This window comes from Chlorocebus sabaeus, chromosome 1 (genome assembly GCF_047675955.1).
Source record: "Chlorocebus sabaeus isolate Y175 chromosome 1, mChlSab1.0.hap1, whole genome shotgun sequence".
Lineage (NCBI taxonomy): Eukaryota > Metazoa > Chordata > Mammalia > Primates > Cercopithecidae > Chlorocebus > Chlorocebus sabaeus.
In genome coordinates this window covers 66,442,769-66,449,743 of record NC_132904.1, presented here as the reverse complement: position 1 = coordinate 66,449,743, position 6,975 = coordinate 66,442,769, and the positions used below count along the sequence as shown (strand labels likewise).

General features: G+C 38.1%; 1 pseudogene; it reads right to left on the bottom strand.

Annotated features, from left to right (window-relative positions):
- Nucleotides 1-4,091: 4,091 nt before the first annotated feature.
- Nucleotides 4,092-5,238, bottom strand: LOC119626622 (olfactory receptor 51I2-like; annotated as a pseudogene).
- Nucleotides 5,239-6,975: the final 1,737 nt, after the last annotated feature.

The window sequence follows — 6,975 nt, the reverse complement described above, 5'->3', positions numbered from 1 at the left end:
GTTGCCCTTGCTTTTGGTGTTTTAGACATGAAGTCCTTGTCCATGCCTATGTCCTGAATGGTATTACCTATGTTTTCTTCTAGGGTTTTTATGGTATTAGGTCTAACATTTAAATCTCTAATCCATCTTGAATTAATTTTTGTATAAGGAGTAAGGAAAGGATCCTGTTTCAGCTTTCTACTTATGGCTAGCCAATTTTCCCAGCACCATTTATTAAATAGGGAATCCTTTCCCCATTCCTTGTTTTTCTCAGGTTTGTCAAAGATCAGATGGGTGTAGATGTGTGGTATTATTTCTGAGGACTCTGTTCTGTTCCATTGGTCTATCTCTCTGTTTTGGTACCAGTATCATGCTGTTTTGGTTACTGTAGCCTTGTAGTATAGTTTGAAGTCAGGTAGCGTGATGCCTCCAGCTTTGTTCTTTTGGCTTAGGATTGTCTTGGCAATGCGGGCTCTTTTTTGGTTCCCTATGAACTTTAAAGCAGTTTTTTCCAATTCTGTGAAGAAATTCATTGGTAGCTTGATGGGGATGGCATTGAATCTATAAATTACCTTGGGCAATATGACCATTTTCACGATATTGATTTTTCCTATCCATGAGCATGGAAGCCACTGCTCAGTGAAATAAAAGAGGACTCAATCCTAGTTTTAACACAATGTGAAGATATTTTGGGGAGTGGATATAATTCTGATGGTTATGTATTTTTCCTCCCAGCTTTGTTTAGGTTTTTGTTTGTTTGCTTATAAGGAATATAACAGTTCATTCATTTATTTTTTCACAAAACAATATTTATTGAAACCTACTATGTGCCCATCCAGTGTTACATTTGAGGACTCAGTGATTATGAGATTTAGTAATTAGGGTTTATGGGAAAAACCTATCTAAAGAGATATAGGAGGGATATGTCAACATATCTTTGGATTTGTTTACTAACTAAATATTCCTTTTAAAATGCTTTTAAATTCCTTCTTACAAAGCCTCACCATGATTTGAATGGCTGCACTGTGAGGGCAGTGTGTTACTGGTGAACATGTTAATGTTCATGTGCACTGTATGAGGGCAGCACAACAGCTTAGGACCAACCACAGTGCTATGTATTTAAGGCAAATACACCAGAACTGGAAGCTGGGGAAACTGATTTTTTACAATGAAAAACAGATAATAAGCAACCATGACTGAGAGTCAGTTTTTAATTAGTCTTAATAGCTAAACTTAATGTCTCTGACTGGGACAAATTATTCAGTGAATTTTAAACAAAATAGAATTTAATCATTTGCCAAGTAGGTTTTTCTATATTTGAAAAAGCAAATATATATTATGAACACAAAATGCATTGGGTGATTTTAACACAATAATCTGAGAATTAGAATGTTGCGAGGTAGGGGGAAGGGGGAGGGATAGCATTGGGAGATATACCTAATGTAAATGATGAGTTAATGGGTGCAGCACACCAACATGGCACATGTATACATATGTAACAAACCTGCACATTGTGCACATGTACCCTGGAACATAAAGTATAATTTAAAAAATAGAAATTTAATGAATATTGACTAAATGTTGAAGTGCAAGTAAAAGAAAAAATCTGAAACTCAAAGAAATTCCTTCAAAAAAGATAGATTCAAAACCTACGTAACTGGGTTACAGGAATGGAAGTATTTCGTATATCAAGTATTCAACAAGGTATGGAGATCAATAGTTGCATTCAACAGGAAATACAATTCAACATTTAGAATTCAAATATCTAATAAGAAAATTTTTACAAATAACATAGAAATAAAAATTTATGATTATAAAATGGAAAAGAATTATGAGACTACTGGACAATTTGTATAAACTGGACAATTTGACCTTATTTTAAAACATATCTAGATTTTTTTCAAAATAATTTGTTAACAAACCCTCTCAGCCTTCAATTCATATAAAATATATAAACAGGTTGATAATTTATCATTTACTTAGATGATAATACACTGTAAAATATTTATATCACCAATTTGAATAAATGTATTTTATTTAATAAAGAAGAGGCTTTTTTCATAAGTCTGTTAATTAGAGAATTAGGCAATATTCATTAGACAATAGTAAAACTATATATGTATATTTACATATATGTGATGATATAAATGATAGGAATACTTTTTAGTGTTGCAGAAGGACTCACTCTTCCCATTCATATGCCTTATTGTGAGAATTCCCAATTTTTCAGTGGCAATGAAAGGATACATTTTTTAAAAGCCTAAAAAATATTGAAGTCAGTAATGTGGTTTCTGATATTCAGATGCAGACACTGAAATGTTAGGATTAATGAAAAAGACTTGAAACAAAAAAGAGGGAGATTCCTATCATCAGCATGGCCCTAAGTGCCATGGATTCATCTTTGTCATCAATGTCTTTATTTTTGCTCATAACTGTGTATAGAATTAGCACATATCTCTTTTTTGTCTCTCTGTATAAATAAGCATAGCTTTCTGGGATGACTTGTGGGATCCCCTGGAGGGAGAGGCAATGGCAGAGTAGCTTTTATAGTTTTGCAGCTCTAGGGGTCCCTCTGTTGCTGTTCAAATGGCTCAAAGTAGCACTTTCTTTGAGGCCACTTCTGTATGTTAGAGCAAAGTCTGGTCCTGGAGGACATTCTGCTTCCTTCTGTTCCAGCTCTAGAACTCCACAGGTTTTCAGAAGCTATATTTAGCTGTTGCATCACTTTCTTGTGTCTGCTTTCCCTAAGTCCTTTCCTCTACCATCAGAGCCTTCTTTCTCTCTTGTGCAAGTGGATCTTTATTTGTTTTAATGTGCTTTCCTTTGGGCTGAGGCTACATCCTTTTGGAAGAACTTATTTGCTGGACATTTTTGAGATTTTCAAATGCTGAGGATCACCTCAGCACTGCTTTATCCTCTTACGTTTATGAGCACTTAGAGCCTGCAAGTACTGTTCCAAGTTTCACCAGTCAATCTCAAAACCATCTGCCCAGATTTTTGCTTAGTATACAGTCCTGTCCAATTAGGGACAATATTTTTCTGTCATGTGATTTTGCCGAAGATGTCATCTGTAAGTTTTAATTTTGTTTTGCTTTTCTCTCCTGGTTGCTTAATGAGACATTCAGGGGGTGTTTGGGAGTAATTCAAGGCTATACTGCAACTATGGTTAGTAAGTGATCATGTTATTTGATCCCTATGGCTTTATTTTAGAAAAGTTATTCCATGATCCTATGAGGAAAAAAAAATTATTAGCTATTGCTTTTTAAAAAGCAATTTTTTTCTTACATGTCTTCATTCCCTAATCATCCATCGGAGTTGAGTTATTCCATGGCCTGTCCACTGCCTGTTTACTCTCCAGTTGAAGTCCACATATCATTCTTTCTAAATCTGCTAAGTACGTGCCTGCCTGTGTGGTCTGGGTTGTGTTTTCTTGGCATGGTTTTTCAGAGGATTTCTTTCTTTGTGGCTTTAATTCTCTGTAAATTTGCTGACAGCTTTCAGCTATCTCTCCTCTGCTCAAGCAGGTGCTTAAGCTTGTTGTCTGGGTTACTCACTGCAGGACACGAGCCCAGATTTCAGCCAACTATGAGACTAAGCAACCACTGCCACTGAAGCAGACTTGCCACTCCATCAATCAACAACCTCTGTTAGGCTTCAATTTGGAGTTCTCATTAGCTGCCTCTAGTCATTCAGTCCTCTCTGTAGTCATGCCCAAAGGATGACAGCATGTGGCTTTTCCATAAAACATTTTTCTTTGTACTAAACTTCTGAATTCCATGTGTTGTATGGTTTCTATTTTTGTTCCATTTTATAGAACTCTGGAGTATTCTTATTTCAAAAGTGTAAACTTGGTCACAGCTATTATGTACTTTTTAGTTTTTGAGTTTAAAGATATTCAAAATGATCATTTATTTAAATATTCTGGGCTGATATGATCTCAGGTAACATAATCTACATTATAATCTACATTATAACATATAACTAATGTAGGCATTCGTTTTTGTCTGTTTCTGAGAATCGCTTGAAAGCATAGATGTTACTAGTACATTGGGACAAAAAGGATTCAATTCAAGACTCTCTTTCTTGTTGGGTCTGAGAGAAGTCACTTGTGGCAACCTGTGACACAGTTAATTACAACATAGGGCAGCCTGATGTTTTAAGTTACGAGTTGTAGCCTGGCTAACACATATAACTACTGGCAGGTACACAATTGTAGGTGTATGTCTGGAGGGAGATTGAAAGGCTCCAAAGGACTAACCTGGTACATGCAAACATCAGCAACAACAAAGAACCTCTAAGGCTTTCTAGGACAGTTCTCCTTGATCAGAACTTATTTCCCAGTAATATCTTGTGTAGTCTCCTGCGAATCTCCTTAGTCTTGATGGAATAGATAACTGGGTTGAGCATTGGAGGTACAAAGAGATAGACCAGAGACGTGAACTTATGCACATATTCAGGAGCATGCTTCCCAAATTGATGAACCATGGACACACTAACCACAGGCATGTAGATTAGCACAGCACAGACATGTGACACACATGTGTTGCGTGTCTTAAGCCTCTCATCCCTGGAGGCGATGGCCAGCACTGAATGTAGAATGAGCACATAGGAGAGAAGGATGAGCAGTGCATCTACACCAAAGTCAGATATGACAATGAACAGGCCATACATGCTGTTGATGGTAGTGTCTCACAGGGCAGGCGAATCAGGTCTACGTGCAGGCAGTAGGAATGGGTCAGAAAGGCCTTGCAGAAAGGCAGCCTCTTCAGGAGGAAGGGAAGTGGGAAGACCATGCAGAAGCTGCGGATGACAATGGATATGCCAATGTGGGCCACACGGGCATCAGTGAGCACTGTGGCATAGCGCAAGGGGTTACAGATGGCCACATAGTGGTTGAAGCTCATGGCCAGCAGGATGCCAGACTCTATCCAGGAGGAAAAGTGGATGAAGAACATCTGGGCCAGGCAGGCATCAAAAGTCGTCTCTGGGGCATGAAAACACACAGCAGCCAGTACAGCGGGCAATGTAGAAAGGACAACCCAGGTCATTAACAGACAAAAGAGACAGGAAGTAGTACATTGGCTGGTGCAAGCTCTGCTCTTCCTTTACGATAAAGAGGATGAGGATGTTGCCCAGGAAGGAAATAGCATAAAGCAGCAGCAGCAGGGCAGCCAGCCAGTGCTCCAGGCCCTTCATCTCTGGGAAGCCTGTTAGAGTGAAGCTGGCAGTACTTGAGATGTTAGTCCCAAAGTCCCCCATCAGGGTTTCTCAGTGACTTTTAGGGAAATCAACCTGGGTGGATTGAGGTGAGATGGTGGGAGAAGTGAAGACTAGGAGTGGCTGATATCTAAAACTAGGAGAGACAATGATGCTTAGATTCCAGTGCCAATGATTTGGAAAGTTCAGAAAAAAGCAGGATACATTTCAGACCTTCTACAGTCTGGCAACACCCCTAGATCTGTCATGAGTTCCAGGTTCTCCCCCACAGAAATTTTTGACTAATTTTTAGATATCTTTTATTTTTCTTGTGTCTATATATTTTTTTACATTGGTTCAAATCTTTCTCTAATGGTAAAAAATGGGTTCCCCTTTCTCTCTACCAGGTCATAGCCATCAGTTTCTTCCATAAGTGAGGTGCACCATGTCCTCCATGAAGTCTTTCCTTAATATTCCCATCCACTGATTGATTCTGTCTTGTGCAAGTGATGACATCTTTTGTGTCTATTCTAAGCTGCTTCTCCTCTCTGGCCTACACTCAAGCATTATTTCAGTTCTCTGCCTTTCCTTGTGGCTGGAACCCCTCACTTATTCACCAAGGGTCCAGAATGTCATACTTCTCTACACTTTATTCTCTTGGTTTTGCCCTTCTATATTTTAACATGGATTTTTTAAAATCTCTGTTCAGACCACAGATCCTCAAATTCTGCTGTATGCTAGATTCAATTAAGAAGCATTAAAATATTCCTTTCCTCAGAAGAAACCTACCAATTAATTTTGACACTGTGCAGGTAGAACTTACAAATCAGCATGTGTTTAAACTCATAGGCAATTCCAACATGCAGCCAAGTGTGAGTATCAGGAATGTAGGTCACTCCTATCACCATTCAAATATGTCCCACCCATATTCCTCCCTGAGGATCAATTTGGGGAGTTACTATCATAGGAAACAATCACAAACTTCAGCAAACCTCTTAATTGCCCCCTCATTTCTTCCTAGTAATCACCCATTTTCCACTCACTTTCACAACTAACACCTTTGAAATTATTATCTACCCAAAATGTCCTCCTTGTCTCTGCTCTGAGCCTCAATTATCCCAAATATATGTCTGCTGCCCAGGCTTCCCTTCTCAATATGTATTCATGCAGCCAATTTGCGATTGGACTTCCAAATGTAAGAGTTCATTGTCATCCCAAACATAACGTGTGCAAAATTGAACTTTACGTCAATTACTATGTTTTATCCTCTTCAAAGTTATCATCTCATCACCAATCACCATCTATTCACATGGTCATGCCAGAAAACCCTGGCCAAGTCATTCTTGATATTTCTCACCCTCTCCTATTCACAAGTCTATAAATTCATTGTAAACCCTGGTTTCCTCTCTCCATCTCACTTCCAGCTGTCACTCATCCCTCAACATCTTCAACCAAAATGTCTGTGGAATCTTCCTGAAGATCACCCAGGTATCATATCTCTGTCTAATCCATTCTCCACAAAGCAGCCAGATTATTTGCTTTTAATATAAAGTGATGTTACTCTCCTACTAGAAACCTTTCAATGGCTTCATTTACCTTATGAAATAAGAATTTAAATAAAAATTCAAGTCCTTACCACGGCTCATAGCAGCTTTAAGACCACATAAGAACTTGCCGTCTTCCAATAATTCTAATCATTCATTTCATTTCTTCTCATAATTTTGGATGTTATACACCCTCACACATATTCTTCTTTGTGGCTTTTCTTATCACACTTTAAATTGTTAAGCATTTGTTATA